Raw genomic sequence first — 18,220 nt, 5'->3', positions numbered from 1 at the left:
TAAAATGATGTTCCCCGTTCCGATAGAGTTCCAATATGACTCTATGAGAATGCGGATCACGGAAGCACCAGCACCGGTAATAACTGTGCCGGTGCTTCCGTGAAACTCTGTGGGTGTGTGCCGGTCCGCTCGGCAGGTGAGACCAGCCGGGCGGGTGGGCCCCCGCCCGCCCCCCGCCCAGCAGAGTTGTACTTCACCGGTCCGGGAACAATGGTGCTGGTACTGTTGTTTCCGGACTGGCAAGGTTACAATGAGGTCCATTGTCTCCGTATTTTCCCCGTGCCTGTTGTCCACTGTACTTCTATTGCTGCTGATTACAGCTATGCTATCTACGCATTGTTTGTGGTATTTGATACCAAGTGCTTTAATAAAGACAGTTTAAAAAAACACATTTACTTTGCTCTAGTGGAAACAATAGGTCCTTACAAGAAGGTGGATTTAGGAAAGTAAGAAAATATACAATAAAGTTATTTTGAAAAATACAATAAAGTGATAACTCCATAATTTGAGCCTTTCTGCTCTGTTGTGAACATGTGATCTATTTTCAGACCATTGAGTCAGTTGGTGGTTCCTACTGTCATCAGTGCCTTTGCTCAGCAAAGTTTTGCACAATTTTCACACCAAAATCCTGACACAAAAGGCCTCAATCATTTCCACCAATATGAGGATGGGCGCGAGGCCAAATCCACATGCCTTCCAAACACAGTGCGTGTGCGAACCCAGAGGCTTAAAGCCTTTTTGGCTCTGGCGACCCAGACACCAAGTCGAGTAGCCCTCAAAATGCATGGACTCCATGGCCAGTGACCACATCAACAAAATGGGAACAAAATACCAAGTGCACGATTTATGGGCTTCCCGAGGCAACATTCGGGCAAGGAACCAACCAGAGTGTGGCAAAATTTGGGAATTAGTTGTTGTGTCCCCCGACAAGAAAGACAATAAACTAAGACCAAAGTGTTGCTACGGTGCAAAATGTAAACATTGAAAAGAAGAGTGGCTAATGCAGACACCTGGGTTCTCAAATTCCACAGGACCGAGGATTCAATAGGGATGAGTAAAAAGTCATGGGGTCAGATCGACAATGCAGTGGTAAGAGTATAACGCCAAGATAAAATGGTACCCTAATCCATACTTTCTGTAAACCGGACAAAAACATGAGTCAGTATGAAATGCCCCAGATTAATATCGGTGCTGCCTGACCGGCCGGCCCACTGTTACCTTGCTCAAGCGTGAAGTCAACAAAATCCACCAAGACTCCCATTTATGTCCCCCCGTTTGTGAAATTCTTCATGCAATGGATCTAAAGAGTGGTATTCTTTGTTAAATGATTGCATTTCATCCTACACTGTCTTTTCTATAAGCTTGACTGAGAAGGGAATATTTGAAATCGTTCCAATGCTAGATCTCCCAGGCCAACATTTTGAGTTTTGGCAATCAGATGGTGGTCAAAGTGCTATCCATAAGCCACAACTATTGTCTTCTAGGTCCATGCTTTATGAGCAGCCTTCTGAAAGGTTACGACTTAACTGCATCTTTAAAACCGCTAAACCAGCTCCTGATGTCTTCAGCAAGTGTGCCTATAGCCACTTAGTTCATAAGCAGTAAATGTGTCCTTGCATCTGAATTCCTGTTAATAAACACGCATTGGCAAATCCAACAGTGTTGACTCTTGTATAAGCAGTGCATAACCATTTGCAGGTGACTACCATGATATGCACGGATACTAGCCCATTTTGCCCTTATGGGCAGGTAGTACTAAAATACGACAGTGCCTGCAAAATGCAGATCGTATGCCGACACAAAAACCAAAACTGTTGGCTTTGTTAATGCTTGTTTTAAGGGACTGGAGTGTAGCAACTCAGTTCTGGAATGGAGGGTGAAGGGTGTCTTCTTGAAGAGAAACATGAATTACAAGTGTCAACATCGTAACAGTCAGCACATGGAAAAAGGTAATTTTTTGTTTTGTTTTTAATGGTTACCGTGAAAGGGTCTTTCAGTGCTCCAGAACCTTTTTCTTGTAGCAACACGTTCAATAAAACCCTACTACGGAAGCAGCGATAGGTGTTTAGAAATGTCTTTCAACTGTTTTCTGTTGAAAGGTAGAGCAATATTTAATCCTTCAAAATATCTTTAAAATAAATCAATAATTCATCTCCGGGCCCTAATAAATGTACTCGGGACAGTAATGCGATTAGTCGAGCTTTGCTCACGTTTTGTGGTATGTGGCAGAAATCAAGAGACGACAGCGGATTGCTTCTCTTCAGACGGTCCTTAACCAATTTCTGACGCAGCCTTTTCTTCCCGTCGATCCCACATTCTTCTGCGTTTGTGATTTATTCGGCGTTTCTGCCAGTGAGCTCTGTCAGAAACTGAAGCCTGAGCTAAGCAGCTAAATATTGTGACAGGCTCATTACGCGCCACGCTGGGCCCCTTCCGGTCTCTGGAGAGGAGCAGATGCGAGGTCGGATCAGCCCAGCACTCGAAGAGGCTCTGCCTTGACAGGCATGTTCCATGTCTTGCCAGATTTTACCGCCCTGATTAAAACTGCCGGTTTTATAATGTGTCTTAACGATTCCACATGTGTCGCCTTGTCAATATACGGGGACAGGGGAACATTTGGGAGCGCTGCCTTCTGAAATTTATCCTGAGCCATTTCCAATTGTTTATAAAATTGTGATTGCCTTCATTATTTGGATGGGCTTGCAGCGGCATTGAAGTACTTTAGGGACACGTCACCTATTCCATGAAACCCACTATGTGCTTAATTAACAAGTACTATTGGGGCACCCTCATGAGGCACCTTGTAATGCGCTTGACAAGAAGATTTGTTAATAAGTGGCAATGTTCACTGTTTTTCTGATGATATGGTATGCTTAATTAGAACAAATACCACTGAGCTTAACACACGTGGATATGAGTTGGATTGTGAATGTACTGAGTATGTTTGTAAAAATGGTAAATCATATACAGATAAGTGGGAGAGGAAGAAGTATAGAAAAGAGGGTCAGCATGAAAGAACTAAATCTGGTATTTTAAGTGATCTCAGTGTGAAATCGCACTGGGAGTGGCTGTGTTCCTTTCTAACCCCTATAACTACTAATAACTGAGCTGATGTAAAAATGTTGTCCTGGAATACCAGAGGACATAAACATCTCTTTCAGCGGGAAGGGTCTAATTGCCTACTTAGCAAGGCTGAAATTATATTCCTTCAGGAAACTTGGCTTTTGGGCTCAGCCTATTTTGATGGGTATACCTCCTATTTCTGACATGCCTTTAGGGGCGCCAAAGGAAGACCTTACGGAGGGTTAGCTATCTTAGTAGCCAATGATATCCCCTCACAGGTATATATAGGTGTGATGGACCATAATTTATTATGGGTTGAAATAAAAATATGAGATGACCAGAAAATCCTGCTAATTAATGTTTATGACCCTCTCGGTGACGATTTCACATGGGGATCCAGTTAAACATCTTTGAATTGGTTCCTAGTATATATGCTGAGAACAGTAAGGTTGGCATTATAATAGCTGGGAAGTGGCACCATTAATAAACATAACTGGGCAATAGGTAAAAGTAACCATAAATATATATAAAATGGAAAACATTTTTTGAAGAGCTAGATTTAAGAGTTGTCAATGGATCAGTAAAAGATGAAATACCATCAGGCCCTATGTGGCGCAGGGGCGCTTATATATCCACTCTGGATTACATTTTTGTTAGCACAAAGATTTTTACTGTGATATTAGAGATGCAAATTAGCTTTAGTGAGTTCAGTGACCATACAATACTGTGTCTTTGGGCCTCATTACGAGGTAGCCATGGTGCTATTAGCACCATGCCTATCCCCTTACCGCATTCCGGGTCCGGGTTCTCGAAATAGGGGTTTACCGGGTCATTCCAAACTTGGAGGACCCGGTAAGTCCCCATTCCGAGAGCCATTCTCCATTCCCATTCGAGCCCCCATAGGGCTCAATGGGAATAGGGATGGAGCTAATAACAGGCCCGCTATTGGTCCCTTAGCGGCTGCCGCTAAAGGCGCCTGGCAAAACCAGGCGCCCATAGCGGGACCCGCTAAGGGACCTCGGAATAAGGCGGTAAGGGTTTATCGGCACCGGTCTCCTTACCGGTGCACGTTAACCCTTACCGCCCACCTCGCAATGAGGCCCTTAGTGTTGCTTTTTCCACTAATTAGATGCAATACTGGGAAGCGATTGGTACTTTAAAGGTGAATCTAAGTGTAAATAGATCAAGATGGTCAGATAGAAACCTGTATAACATACGTATTTGGAGCAGAGGCCTAAGAAACGAATACAGAGATATGGAGATGGCTGAGGAAGTTGTATTTTGGATATCCTCCTGTACGTACAGCTTTATGCCCATGGGTAAGATCTCTTCGATGAAACAGGGAACCAAACCGGAGAGACCATATGATAAGATTGTCATGCCTTGTATATAAATGTTTGAATGGACTTGCCCTGGGATACCTTGCCGATAAGATCATTCGCTACTGTCCCATTAGAGATCTCCGGTCTAGAGATCAACTCTTGATTTCGGTGCCAAGGTCTAACCTGGTCTCTGGGGGAGACAGAAGATTCAGTGTGTTTGGTCCTAAATAGTGGAACCAACTTCCATTAGAGATTAGATCCTCTGAATCCCTAATACTTTTTAGGAAGAGCTTGAAAACCTTTATTTTCAGATAGGCTGCTTTCATTATACAAAGTGCATATTGAACTGATACTCCGAAAGTCCACCCTTAAGTTTACATCAGCGCCCATATATGGTTGATTCTGTTAGGTGCGCATTAGACATTATCAAATCAAGATAATAGCAACTGAAAAGAAAAAGATACATCTGGCAATTAGAGCTGTTGATCATATGAATCTCCATTTTGAAGAGGATACTCTTAGAAAGCGTAAAATAAAAAATGACTATAGAAATTGGATAAAAAGGTATTGTATCTCTGAGAATAACGAAGTATGGCAAAATATGGTTGGGAGCCTGCATGATGGGGACTCAAGAAAAATGTGTCCTAAATACAAAAATGTTACTGGTGGTGGCCAGGAGGAGTTTATTTGCAATATGGACGAGACTACTTGGGAACCATATCTCAGGAACAAATTCTCTGGTGGGGATGTCCCCCTGGAGAGATCCTTGCTGGAATTAAATATAGACCGGATGACATAATAACCATCATTAAGAAGATGAAATACTCAAGAGCCCCCGAGCCTGATGGCCTCTGCAGTCTAATTATTAAATATAATCTTGATTTTTGGGCAGACATCCTCATGACACTCTTCGGCAAGATAATAAACACGGGTATTATACCTGAATCTTGGAGGATGTTGCATACTATACCAGTCTTTAAGAAGGGCTCCAGACTTCTCCCAGAGAATTACCACCTACTGGCCATGACCGATATAACCAGTAAAGTATTCTGTAACTAAATTCTGAAGGAAATTAACCTGTGGATAGTTAGGGATAATGTCTACAGTATTTTCCAGACGGGCTACAGAAAAGGATGTGTGACAAGTACTAATATCTTTGTCATAAACACGCTCCTAGAGGAAACAAAACTTAACAATTAATTACCTCTATATCTAGTGTTTCTAGACTTTTTTCATCTGCATTTGATACCATAGACAGATCCATACTCTGATCCAAGCTTAAGAAAATGGGCATGCCTGAGCTCCTCCTGCATGCTTGTAAAATGATCTATGAAAACAAGACTGTCAGACTGAGTAATCTAGGTAATCTATCAAAACAGATCCCTATTAGAAAGGGAGTTAGACAGGGTTGTGCTCTGGCGCTTACCCTGTTTAACCTGTTTCTAGCGGACTTTGGCAGGATATTTGTTGAAAAGGACAATGCATTCCCCAAAATATGAAACCGCAAAGTGGGGTGGATCAGGTATGCTAACGATTTAATAATCATGGACAATACTTTTGTAGGTATCTCCCGTAGTGCTCAGGAGGTGTGTAAATATGCTGAAAAATTAACTTAGCTAAGACTGTTCATGGTAGTAGGCAGGAAACGCATTAGTAAAATGCATATTGATAGTCCTTTGAGGTCTATTAATAAAGTAGCTTGATATAGATACTTGGGGTACGATCATCTTTCTGAAAATAAGAGAAATGTAATAGTGCAAAAAAATTAGAGCGCCATGGCACTGTCTACCATGGCGGCAATTACGATGTTCTCTAAGAAGTCTGCTGGATACAGTCTACTTGGTATCCTGAATATATATATATATATATATATATGCAAAAGTTATCTGCTCCAATCCTATACGCCTTGGAAACATCTTTTGCGGAATGGGGTAACTGGGCTGACTGCCTTGAGGGGGTGGTCTGGAGAAGAATCTTGGGGTTGACCAAGTATACCCTTATTGAAGCTAAATGCTTGGAATTGCGGTTGATGTCCTTGGCTACCCTTATTGAAATAAATACAGGCAAATTATTTATAAAGATCATGTTTGCCAGTAAGCACTCATTACTGTCTGTTATCAAAACGGCCATGTTGGAAAATAAAAGTGACGCCTTGCAGAAATTTAAAATAAGAAATGAGAAATTCTTTGCTAAAATAGGATGGTGTCCTCATTGGGAATATGTTAGATAATTATATGATAGTTTATTTATATAGCGCCTATACACAATGTGTTTCAAAGTGCTTCAAGGTAAGGGAGGGAACAAGGGAAAATACAATGACATTCTTACAGGCCATGAACAGTAAGGATGTGAAATTAACTATCGTACTCGGCCTGACGACATTTCAGATAGTGCAAGAGCTAAGACATAGATAAGGAAGGGAGGGGAGAGTGGGAAGGAAATGGAAACAGACAGGCGACTACCGTACTAGGCCTGATGACATTTCTGGTAGAGCCGGAGAAAAACAAAAGGTGAGGGAGAGGGGTGCAGAAAGGGAGGGGTGGAACAAAACAAGCGACTATCGTACTAGGCCTGACAACGTTTCAGATAGTGCTGGAGGGAGGGGGGGAACAGTAAGGGGAAGGGAGAGCGACAGACGAGGTTGCTATCATACTAGGTCCAGGGACAATTCTGATAGAGTAAGTGCGTAGGAGAAAGTAAGGAGAGGAGGGGAGGAGATAGAAAAAGGGAGAGGGGATGAGAGAACAGAGTGTAAGCAGTCAAAAAGAGTGGAGAAGCAAGAGTGGAGAGCGAATACAACTGCAGAAGTCGGTAGTAAAAAATAATGTTTCAAGCCAGGATACAAGATGAAGATGGTATGGGAACAGCATGATTCAGGGCCACCATGAGTAGAAGATGCAAAGGAAGTCCAGCATGAGGTGAGAAAGGGTAACGCACCATGAATCAATGAAGTCCATAAAAGTCAAATCCAGCATTGGCCACAAGACGGTGATGGTGAAACCAAAATGTATCAGGACAGACTCCTGTGTGCGGGAAGGGGAGGGGGAATAAGGGAACAAGACAGGGGACCAGAGAGGGTGGGGATGGCATGTGGCATAGGAGCTCTCTTAAATCCCTAAAGAATAGCGCAGACAGATGGGATTGGGTGGCTAGCAATGAAAAGGTATCTGGTATGAGGTCACCCAGTACCTTTTCTAGGATGCACTTTGCCTACAAAGAACCCCAAGCATACCTCAGGCTCCTTCCCTCTTTGGTAACACGAAGAATATTTATGAACCTTAGACTTAATGGGTTGAAGATTTTGGAGGTTATGGGAGCCTGGTTTGGTCTTGCTTTGCTTTGGAAAAGAGGACTTTTAGAATCTGTAAATATACTAAACTCATTGAGTCAGCTAGGCATGTCCTCACTTCGTGCCCTACTATGAGGCCCTCTTATGAATGTTATCTTAAAAAGTATGTTGATGATCTTGACAACATTACCAGTGAATTATTTTGGCTGAGAAGTATATCTGGCTATTGTCAGGGTGTTACTATTGCGATTACACAGGTGTGGAAATGTGCAGTAAAATTCTTACTGAGCTTTGAAGCTGATGTGAAACTGGTCACACATCTTTAATATTGGGCTAAGGACATAGCTGTGATGATGTACCTATTTGTATCTTCTTGGTCCCTGTATGCTCTCATTCACTATAGATGCCCGTAATTGCTGATCCCTTGATTATGATACATTTGTATGCATTGGTATGCTTCATGCTGTGTTTCTTCTCTATTATCACTGATTTTTAACTTTCTTAATTTTAAATTTGTGGTATACATGTATATACCCTTTTGTATGTGTACAGAGGAAGTGAAATGAAGCAATATAATACTTTTTATTTTACTGGTTGTTTTTGTCAACATTTTTGATTTATGTATTTTTTATGTTTTTCTTTCTCTTATGTATGATGTGAAAAGGTTTGATTGAACTATCTACACATTGGAGCCGAAATTTTGATTTGGGTACATTTTGTAATGCCTTGATAACATCTTATGTAATTGTAAGCTTTAGCAAAAATGGAAGCCCCCACTCCATGTCTACTGTGTTTCAACTATCCTTTCCAGGAGTAGGGAGTTTTAATTTGCATAGCGTGTGGCCTTGCAGGATAGTGCTGTGACCTGTGAAGGGGGTAAGATCTTTCATGTGTCGCCACCTATCTGTTGTGATAGACGTTGTGTGCGCGGGGTTTCATATTAATGTGCATAATTTCACAGATACATGAAGGTAGTTACTGTGTATCTGTGCTTTTCGTGATGGGTTTTATTTAATAATTTAGAACTATATTTACTTGGAAGTACCTGCTACACAGATGCGCTTGTTGAGGTATAGACATGGGGATGTAGGTAAGTGTGTAGATATGCGGATATGTATTTATTGTACGAGTGTGGGTGTAAAGATAGATGCATTTGTTTGTGGGTTAGTATTTATAGATATATTGTCTCAACACCTTTAAAATGTGCATTAAATTAACTGTGTATGTACTGTACAAATCTTACATAGCGTTTGTTTTGTTTCTAGTTGCATAAAATGCTGTAGATTTAGTCCCACTCTGTTAAATTTGTTCGGGTTTATCACTCATATTTGGTTGATGGATTGTCGTTGCTGTTCCACTGCTGTATATGTAATGTTTTTTCTAGTTATGATAGATACAGAGGAAATTTACAAGCTTGATTTTGTTTATATTGTTGTTGAATATCTTGGTGTATATGCTCTTTCCTACATTCTTCTTTTTGTTTTGATTTTTCTTCTTGTTCATTTTACCTGCTTTTTGTTTCACTTTAAAACATTCTTGATTTTGTTTATTTTCCTTGAATGTGTTTTATCTGGGAAATCCTTAACTACACCACCTTTGAGTTGCAATTTTCACATAAAAATAGGAAGGGGAAGGAAGAGAGAGGGGATAAAAAAAGGGAAAATGAAGGGAGGGAGGGAAGAAAAACGGAGAAATAATAAAGAATGTATGTTGAAGAAAGTTGACAATGGGTGCAAGTTGTTCAGAACTGACATTTTGTTACGTTGGAAACAATGCCAGCATGCTTATCTTTCATGAGCTGGAATGTTAAGGGTGTAAATAACCCTATTAAGAGGAGGGGAATATTATTGCTACTGAGTAGGCGAAAGCCAGATATAGTATTTCTACAGGAGACTCATTGGAGAGGAGATCCAGCAGGAAATATTTTAAACGGCCTGTATGTAAAAGAGTTTTTGAGTTATTTTGCAAGTAATTCTCGAGGTGTATATATTCTTTTTAGGAAAGATTTAAAATATAGGACTGATTGTGTATGTGTGGATCCTGAGGGGAGATATGTTGCACTTAAATTGCTTGTTGAGAATAGAATTTCAAAATTGGGTAATCCCAGTTTTTTGTTATCGGGGGGACGACACTATCAATGGGAGACTGATACGCTGAAAGCAAAGGATAATAGGTCGCCTTCCCCTACCTTAAGACCCTGAGTCGACTTGCTAATAGGAACTTTTTCACTTTCTTGATTCCTATCTCTCACTTTCAGTAAATTGCAAAAGGGCAGCTGGCGCGTATCAAGCAACTCGCAGTTACCCTACACCAACATAGGTAAATTAGAACAGAGTGGTTAACAATCAAAACACAGAACTAGATCACCCGTTCTGGTCAAAAAACCTTTGAGGCATACATTACAGTTGGGAGACTCCAATATATTTGACTCTTCCCTGAAATTATATGTGTCCATGCTTGCAGTAATACACACTGTTTTTCCCGTTACCTTTCTCCATGTAATCTGGCATCTCGAAAGGCCTGGTGGGTTTACACCAGTTAGATTGTAAGTGACTAGCACAGTTTGTTTTTTAGATCTAGGCGCTTGAATGCCCTTTTTATTTTAGGCATGTGTTGTCTGAACAATAAAAATAAAAAGAAAATATTTTTGTAAATTACGCGTGGTATGAGTAATCTTAAAATTACATGAGATTACCTTGGATTTAACCTGGTGTGACTCAGGGTCTTAAGGTAGGGGAAGGCGACCTATTATCCTTTGCTTTCAGTTGTTGAGAATAGATACATGACAATTCTGAATATATATGCACCTAATGTGGAGCAAGCTGCTTTTTCTGAAATACTGGATTGAGTATTGGACCACTGAGTTGTACAGAGATTGAAATTGGAGGAGATTTCGATACTAAAATTGATATGAAGATGGATAAGACTACCCAGGCTAAATTCTTACATTGAAGATAAAGCGAGAAATAGACTTTTAAGATTGCTATATAAGTGGGATTTGCATGTCACCTGGCAGGATCTTAATGGAGAGAGTAGAAGATATACTTGTCATTCAATGGTACATGGTACGTCTTCACGTGTCGACTTTTTTCTTGTCAGTAGAAGTTTATGTGGGGACGTTTGTAATGCAGCAATTTGTCATGTTGTAATTTCAGATCAAGCGCCTATTGTTTTGGCACTGGACAAGTTTGCAGGCGGTTTGAGGTCTAAGAAACAATTGCGTATGAATATACAATTGCTCTCCGATTTAGAATATGTTAAGCATATAGAGACAGAAATATCACTGTTTATGAGTGATAATTTGAATTCAGTTGACTCCATATTGGTAGTTTGGGATACGTTGAAGGCAACATTGCATGGTAAAATGATTAGTTTTGCTTCATACAGGAAACATCAACGTGAGATGGTTATGGTCAAATTAGAGGGCGAATATAAAGCTTGTGAGATACACTATTGTAGTTGTCCAGGTAAGGAAAATATGTTGGCTTTGTCCAATGCGAAACAAGCCTTGGTTTGTGAACTTCATCATAATGCATAGACGCACCTATTCTGTTCCTGACAAGCTTTCTGGGAACGGGGTTTGAAGTCAGGTGCCTTGTTGGCAAATCATATACAGCAGAAGGAGAATAACAGAGAGGTGCTTTTTGTTGTGGATAAGGGAGGAACAATAATGAGAAGGAATGAGGACATTTATGAAGAATGTAGACAATATTATGCCTCACTGTATAGGGCTGATGAAACTGTTTATGAGTTGGAAATTAGCAACGATCTTGGTACAATAGAAATGCCAAATCTGAATGAACAAGAAAGATTAGATCTTGATGCGCCGATAACAATTGAGGAAATTGAAATTTCAATAAATACATCGGCAAATGGTAAATGTCCTGCACTTGATGGATTTCCAATAGCCCTGACACCTTTCCTTGTACAATTGTACAATCGTATGCAGAGATTGTACATAATGAGGCAGTCACTGAGTCAATGCAGACTGCATTAAGAACAGTAATTCCAAAGCCAAGTAAAAGTCCCTCAATATGCGAGAACTATCGACCTTTTTCACTCTTCAATATTGATGTAAAACTCTTAGCGAAAATATTCGCTAGAAGATTAAATGGCTATCTTCCAAAGCTGGTTCATAAAAATCAGACATGTTTTTTAAGTAGTGGTAGGAATAGTAATGATAATCTATGGGAATTGCTTGATGTTATTTACCTAAAGAGACATTCTGTAGATACATATGCAGCCGTTAGTATTGATGTGGAAAATGCTCTTGACAGGGCATATTGGGTTTTCTTACGTCAAGTATTGCTTAAAGTAAATTTTGGACCACACGTCCTCAGACTTTTTAGAGCCTCATATGGCCATGCGAAGGCGGCTGTGGCTGTTAATGGTTGTCATTCAGAATGTTTCCAGATTCTAAAAGGAACTCGGCAGGGCTGCCCCTTGTCTCTATTGCTGTTTGATTTATTCATTGAACCACTTGCCATTATACTCAGAAATCATCCAGTTACAATGGGCATTCCATTTGGGGATTTTGGGCCTCATTACACGGTAGGCGGTAGGGATTTAACGTTACCGGTAATGGAATACCGGTAACGTTAAATCCCCATGCTAATTACGACCCGGCTCACCGCTATTAGCGGAACCGCTAAGTACGGTGCCACTAATAGCGGGCAGTCCGCGTGCACGCGACCCTCCATCCCGTAAATAACGCATGCCGCTAAAAGCACAGCATCACAAGGCGAGCGGACATGCCAATAGCGGCATGGTAAAGCCCCCAAAACCCCTTACCGCCATAGCGCTAATACCGCCATTGCAAACCACCTGTTAAGAGAACTGAGCAGTGTTCCCACCTGCCACAGGTGGACACAATCAGCACAGGTGGAGGCAATGGAGACTGTGGCAGCCCAAAAGGAGCACACCACACCCCTTCCCACACCAAGATGGTTCCAATACTTGCAGCATTACATGGGCTGGAGGACATGATTGCAGCGCAGCAGCAACAGGCAGCACAGAGGAGACGCAGGAGGAGGAGGGCAAGACAGCCACAGCAAGCACCACCACAGCACCTAATCATACCACAGAGACACCCACCAATCCCCAGGATCAGAGCCAGTCCATTCAATCTAACCCCAGAGCAGATACACACCCTGTACCATCTGGACCGGGATACCATCATCAGCATCGCGGACATGATACACAACGACATTGTGAGCCTCATAGACATCAGAACTGCCATCCCCCCTCTACTGAAGGTGGTGACTGTGCTCCACTTCCTGGCCACAGGCACCTACCAGCATACAGTGGGCCAGATGCATGGCATCTCACAACCAGTATTCTCACACACGCTGAACCAGGTACTCGATGCCCTCCTGAAGCATGCACCTGAACACACATTCATGCCACGGACTGCCCAGGAGATTGCAAACACCAAAGTTGGCTTCTATTCACTGGCAGGCATCCCAAGTTGCATCGGGGCCATCGACTGTACCCATGTGGAATTGGTTGTACCACATCACAATGAAGTAGTCTACTGAAATAGGAAGCAATTCCACTCCATCAATGTCCAAATGGTATGTGATGCCAACAAGGTAATCACACATTGTTGTGCCCGTTTCCCCGAATCAACCCATGATTCCATGATCCTGCGGAACTCAACTATCCCACGCTACATGGAGCGACAAGCCGGACAACGTTTGTGGCTACTTGGTGAGTTGCAGGACAAGCACATGTCAGTGTGATAGGGGGAGGAGGGAGATACATACTCCAACTGGGTGTGATTGGGCGGGGGGGGGATACATACTCGAAATGGGTGTAGCTTGTCGTCCGTCGGACGAATGCACATACAGATGTACGCCAATGTCCATCTGAGAAGCCCCCAACGTACTTCAGATGAACGGACATGCAAGTATAAGCTACACAACATAGATGACAATACAGGTCTACAAACCTTATACATCCATCCACATCCACATTGCACAACATTCCACGCCACCAAATACACAAATGTCATACATGCCGTCAAGATAGTCATACAGAATTAGTCCAGCACAACAACAATAATGCAATGTGCCCTTGAAAGCATGCAAAGGGATCACCCCTAGCCATAGCATAGCACCACACACCTATAGCACCACTGAAGTGATACCTCTCAGAATGAGAACATCAATGTTGGAATGGCATCACACCAGCAGTGTGGTACCAAATCTGCCTGGGCCCAGGGACACCTGAGACCTGGCCTCACCCAGGACATGTCAATTACTGCTGGAGGCATTCATGGGGCATGTCTACTTGCATGGTCGAGCTCACCTTTGCACATTGCAGTCACACAGACCATCTGTATGTATGCTGTTAATTGTGTACTTCAATCACAATGCAAAGTCCATTTGTGTGATATGAACAGGCCGCTCTTGAGTTGAACAGTAATAGGACCCCATTCGTCCCCCCATACAGGTGATGCCGGCTATCCCCTGAAGAGGTGGCTCCTCACTCCTGTACGGAACCCACAGAACAGGCACGAAGAGGACTACAATCATGCACATACCCGTACCCGCATTGTGATCGAGCAGACCTTTGGCCTTTTGAAGACACGGTTTAGGTGCATTAGCAGGTCTGGTGGCGCTCCGTTGTATGGCCATGAGAAGGTGGCCAAGATCACCATGGCATGTGTCATGCTGCACAATATGTGTATCAGACGGAATGTGCCACTGCCCCCTGACGTTGAAATAGAAGCACCTGATGAGGATGATGATGGTGATGAGGACGGAGGTGAAGGGGATGCAGGTCATGCAAGAGGGGATGGCCAGGAGGGACGTGCTGTGAGACAGCATCTGATCAACCAAATATTCTGAGTAACATGGTTTCGTACTGTCACATGGATATGGGTAGTAGTGCACTGGTGTCTGTTTGGAAGCGCACAATGGACCATGGCGTCAATAAAGTACACATACATAATGAAGAAGTACAAGCCTGAGTTTTGTTCAAACACCAGTGTATTAAGGAACGTAAAGCAGAAAATGTGCATGTCCCCAAACATCCCACCACCCTTCCCCTTCCCCCCACAACAGTCCCATAACACCCTTCCCCCACCCCCCACAACAGTCCCATAAAACCCTTCCCCCCATCCCCCACAACAGTCCCATAACACCCTTACCCCCACCCCCACAACAGTCCCATAACACCCTTCCCCCACCCCCCGAAAACAGTTCCACATGTGTCTTGCACAATGTTTCCCTCCAGCCATGCACGCGGAGGCTTCACCATGCACTCCCTATTGGCCATTGCCAACACGAGCATTGGGAGGCTGACTAGAGGTGCGCCTGGTGGTGCGTGAGGAGCGGCGGAGGGGGCTTGTCTGCCTCGAACTGGCAGATGAGGATGTGGCAGACTGTCCTGGTGGTGGTGGTGGTGGTGGGAATTGGCGGTCCAATGCGTCTGCTATCCGTGTGAGGACCTCCCTGACTCGGATGATCTCCCCACACAGCCTGTATGTACATGCCTCCATCCCCTCCCTGGAGTGCCTTGCTGTCTCCGTGATGTCTGCCCTGAGACGGGCAGCCTCCTCAACATGCTGCCCAACCAGCACAGTTATTTCTTGTTGCCGCTGGCTGTTGCTGGCCAGGTCGAGGGCAGTGTTGGGTCCTGGTGGTGTGGCTGCTGTGGCCTGTGATGGGACCAGGTCAACAGATGAAGCCACCGGGGGGCTACTAAAAGCTCCCATGTTCTCATCGCCAGTGACATTGGACCCAGGTGTGTGCTGAGGTGATGGCTCGAGGGTTCCAGGGGGGGTTGGGGTGTGCATCTCCATGTGGAAGTCGGTGGGGCCCTCCACATCTGATAGTGGGGCAGTGGATGCCGCCTCTCCTGCTGAACTAGCTGGAGCTGAGGGTGGGCCCTCTGTGGCCGGGATCGGTGATGGTGGGTTAACCACCAGAGGTGGGGCAGTTGTTGGTGGTGTGGCAACTTGTGGCTTGGATTTGGCGCTCCAACGATGTTTCGCACTCTGCTTCTGGACCCTTCTGCCTTTGCCACTTGAGGTTGTGGGGGTGTCCTCTGTGTCCAAAGCCCTTTGTTTCTTATGCACAGGGGGTGCTAGTGATGCATTGCCAGCATCCTCACTGTCTGTATGTGAGGCTGTCGGGGACAAGAAGGGGGATGTCATTGGTTACGGTTCAATGTACTTAATGCAGTATACATCAATGATGCAGTTGTGGGCATTTAGACTACATTGTAAAGGATGCAGGTGATGTGTCAGTGCAGTGGCTCATCCATGCATGGTTGTGTGTGGCACTTGTCTCTGGTGATGTGTGCATGTGTGTGTGTTTGGGTCTGACACTGACATGGGCAGGGCGTGATGCATGTGTGGATGTTTGCCCATCCATGAGGTGATTCTGGTCTCACATTTGAGGGGACTAGTAGATTCACATTGCAGGCTTTCACGTGTACACTCACCTCCATCTGAAGTGGTTGCCACGCCATGCTCCATCATGCCAACTCCCTCTATGCATTCCACGCCAATGAGGTTGGCGCATGTCTCCTCCCATTCTTTAAGTTTTATGGGCGACCCAGTTCCACCTGCTGTGGCAATTTGGTGGTTTTCGGCAAGGATGCTTCTCACCCGGAGTCTCAGGTCATCCCACCTCTTTCGGCACTCATGCACATTGCGGGTGGTGGTGCCCACAGCACTGACTTTTAATGCAACCTCAGCCCAGATTGCCTTTTTTTTCATGAGTCTCCCGCCGCATGTCGCAGGCAAAGACCACGGCAGCATTGTTAGCTAGGGTCTGAGTCAGCATGATAAGCTCCTCTGAGGAGAATTTTTCTTCCGCTGCCGGTCGGTGTTTTTTTCCAATGCCTTGGGCATGTTTAGGCTGTCCCTGATGATTTCCAACTGCAAGCTACTCCAAACAGGTCCAGGGGGCAGAGGATGGCAATGGATTGTGTTTTCAAAGATGGCCGCCGTGCTCTTTTCCGTTCCTGTGCGATGACGCTATTTCCGGTTCCGCAATTTAACGATCACCGCTAATAGCGGTGACCGCTATTTGCATGCAGCGTGAGGGCGGAGGTGCTATCTGCACTTTCGTCGAAGGCGGTAAGAGACTTTTTGGGGTCTTTAGCGGCATGGCGGGAGGGTCATTACCGGCATGGCGCTATGCTCGTGTCCGCGTACTCGTAATGGTACGCTATTAGCGCCCTCTTGCGAGTGCGGACACGTTAAGAGCACCATGCCGGTAATTTGAGATTTTTAGCACACAACGTGTAATGAGGCCCTATGTCTCAAAAGTCCTCATATATGCACATGACCTTCTGGCCCTAATCTCAAATCCAGAGCACTCATAACCAGAACTTCATTGACATTGCAGTAATTTCTCTAATTATAACGTGAATGTTACAAAGACTCAAATTTCCCTTTCATGTCATAGGGGATTATTTGAGGTGGGCCGAGAGGTGTGGGCTGATTTGAGTCTTAAATATTTGGGCATTCATGTCAATAGAGATATTGAGTCACTACTTGTAAATTTGTAAGTAATATTCACCTGAAAATTGCAGAAATAGATAGACTCTGCTGTAAATTGGAGACATTAAAACTGACCCTATAGGGAAAAGGTAATGTAGTGAAGATGTCTTTGCACCCAAAGCTATTATATGTTTTTAGTATGCTCCCTCTACCACTTCCCAGTAACCTACTTTTGAGCATTAATAAGTTCTTGAATACATTTATGTGGGGGCAGGGAGGCCATGGCCGAATCCTGAAGGATGTCCTTCAAAGACTGGTGCATCTAGGTGGTTTTGGTTATTTTGAAATAAAACGTTACCACACTGCATTTATGTTATGTACATTTCATCACTGGATGGTGGATGACCAAATTAATTGTGCAGGCTCTGTTAAAATGGAAAGGGAGTCTGTCTTGCCCACGCCTCTAGATGTTATTCTGTTCACGGACAAAAGGCTGCCAGTTAGTACGACTCCACCTTTCATAAAACATGTTGTGAAAGAATGGAGAAGATGTAGTGAGATTTGAGATGAGAAATATTTACTGTGTGAAGACTCTAGTTTGTGGAAAAACCAGGCTGTGAAACAGGGTAACTATGTTTTATTGTGGATTTCATGGCAAAGAGCAGGTATCTGGAGAATTAGACAGGTCCATGATGGTCAAAATATGGTTGACTTTGAGTTCTTGCGCTTTAAATATAAGCTGAAAGCAATATAAATCTGTCATTATAATGTTTTGCAGGAACTCTTTGCAGTTATTTTTCACCAATGAATGCTACAATGCACACTCCACCTACAATCTTACTCATCTCTACGACCATGCACCTCTCTGCATCTACTTTATACAAATTAGTTACTCATTCTACATCACAGTTAACAGCATAATGTGGTAGAGGAAATTGGGATTCGGATTTGGGTTGCTAGTTGTCAGATATTGAATAAAACCGAAAATGTACAGGTCCAATTAAATATAAAGTTGATATAGAACTACGGTATATGCAGCAAAGGATTAACCATTACCTATACTGATCTCCTTGGAAAATTAAGTTGTGT

Source organism: Ambystoma mexicanum, chromosome 5q (genome assembly GCF_040938575.1).
Source record: "Ambystoma mexicanum isolate Mex_15411 chromosome 5q, UKY_AmexF1_1, whole genome shotgun sequence".
Lineage (NCBI taxonomy): Eukaryota > Metazoa > Chordata > Amphibia > Caudata > Ambystomatidae > Ambystoma > Ambystoma mexicanum.
Note: the sequence above shows the minus strand (reverse complement) of the source record.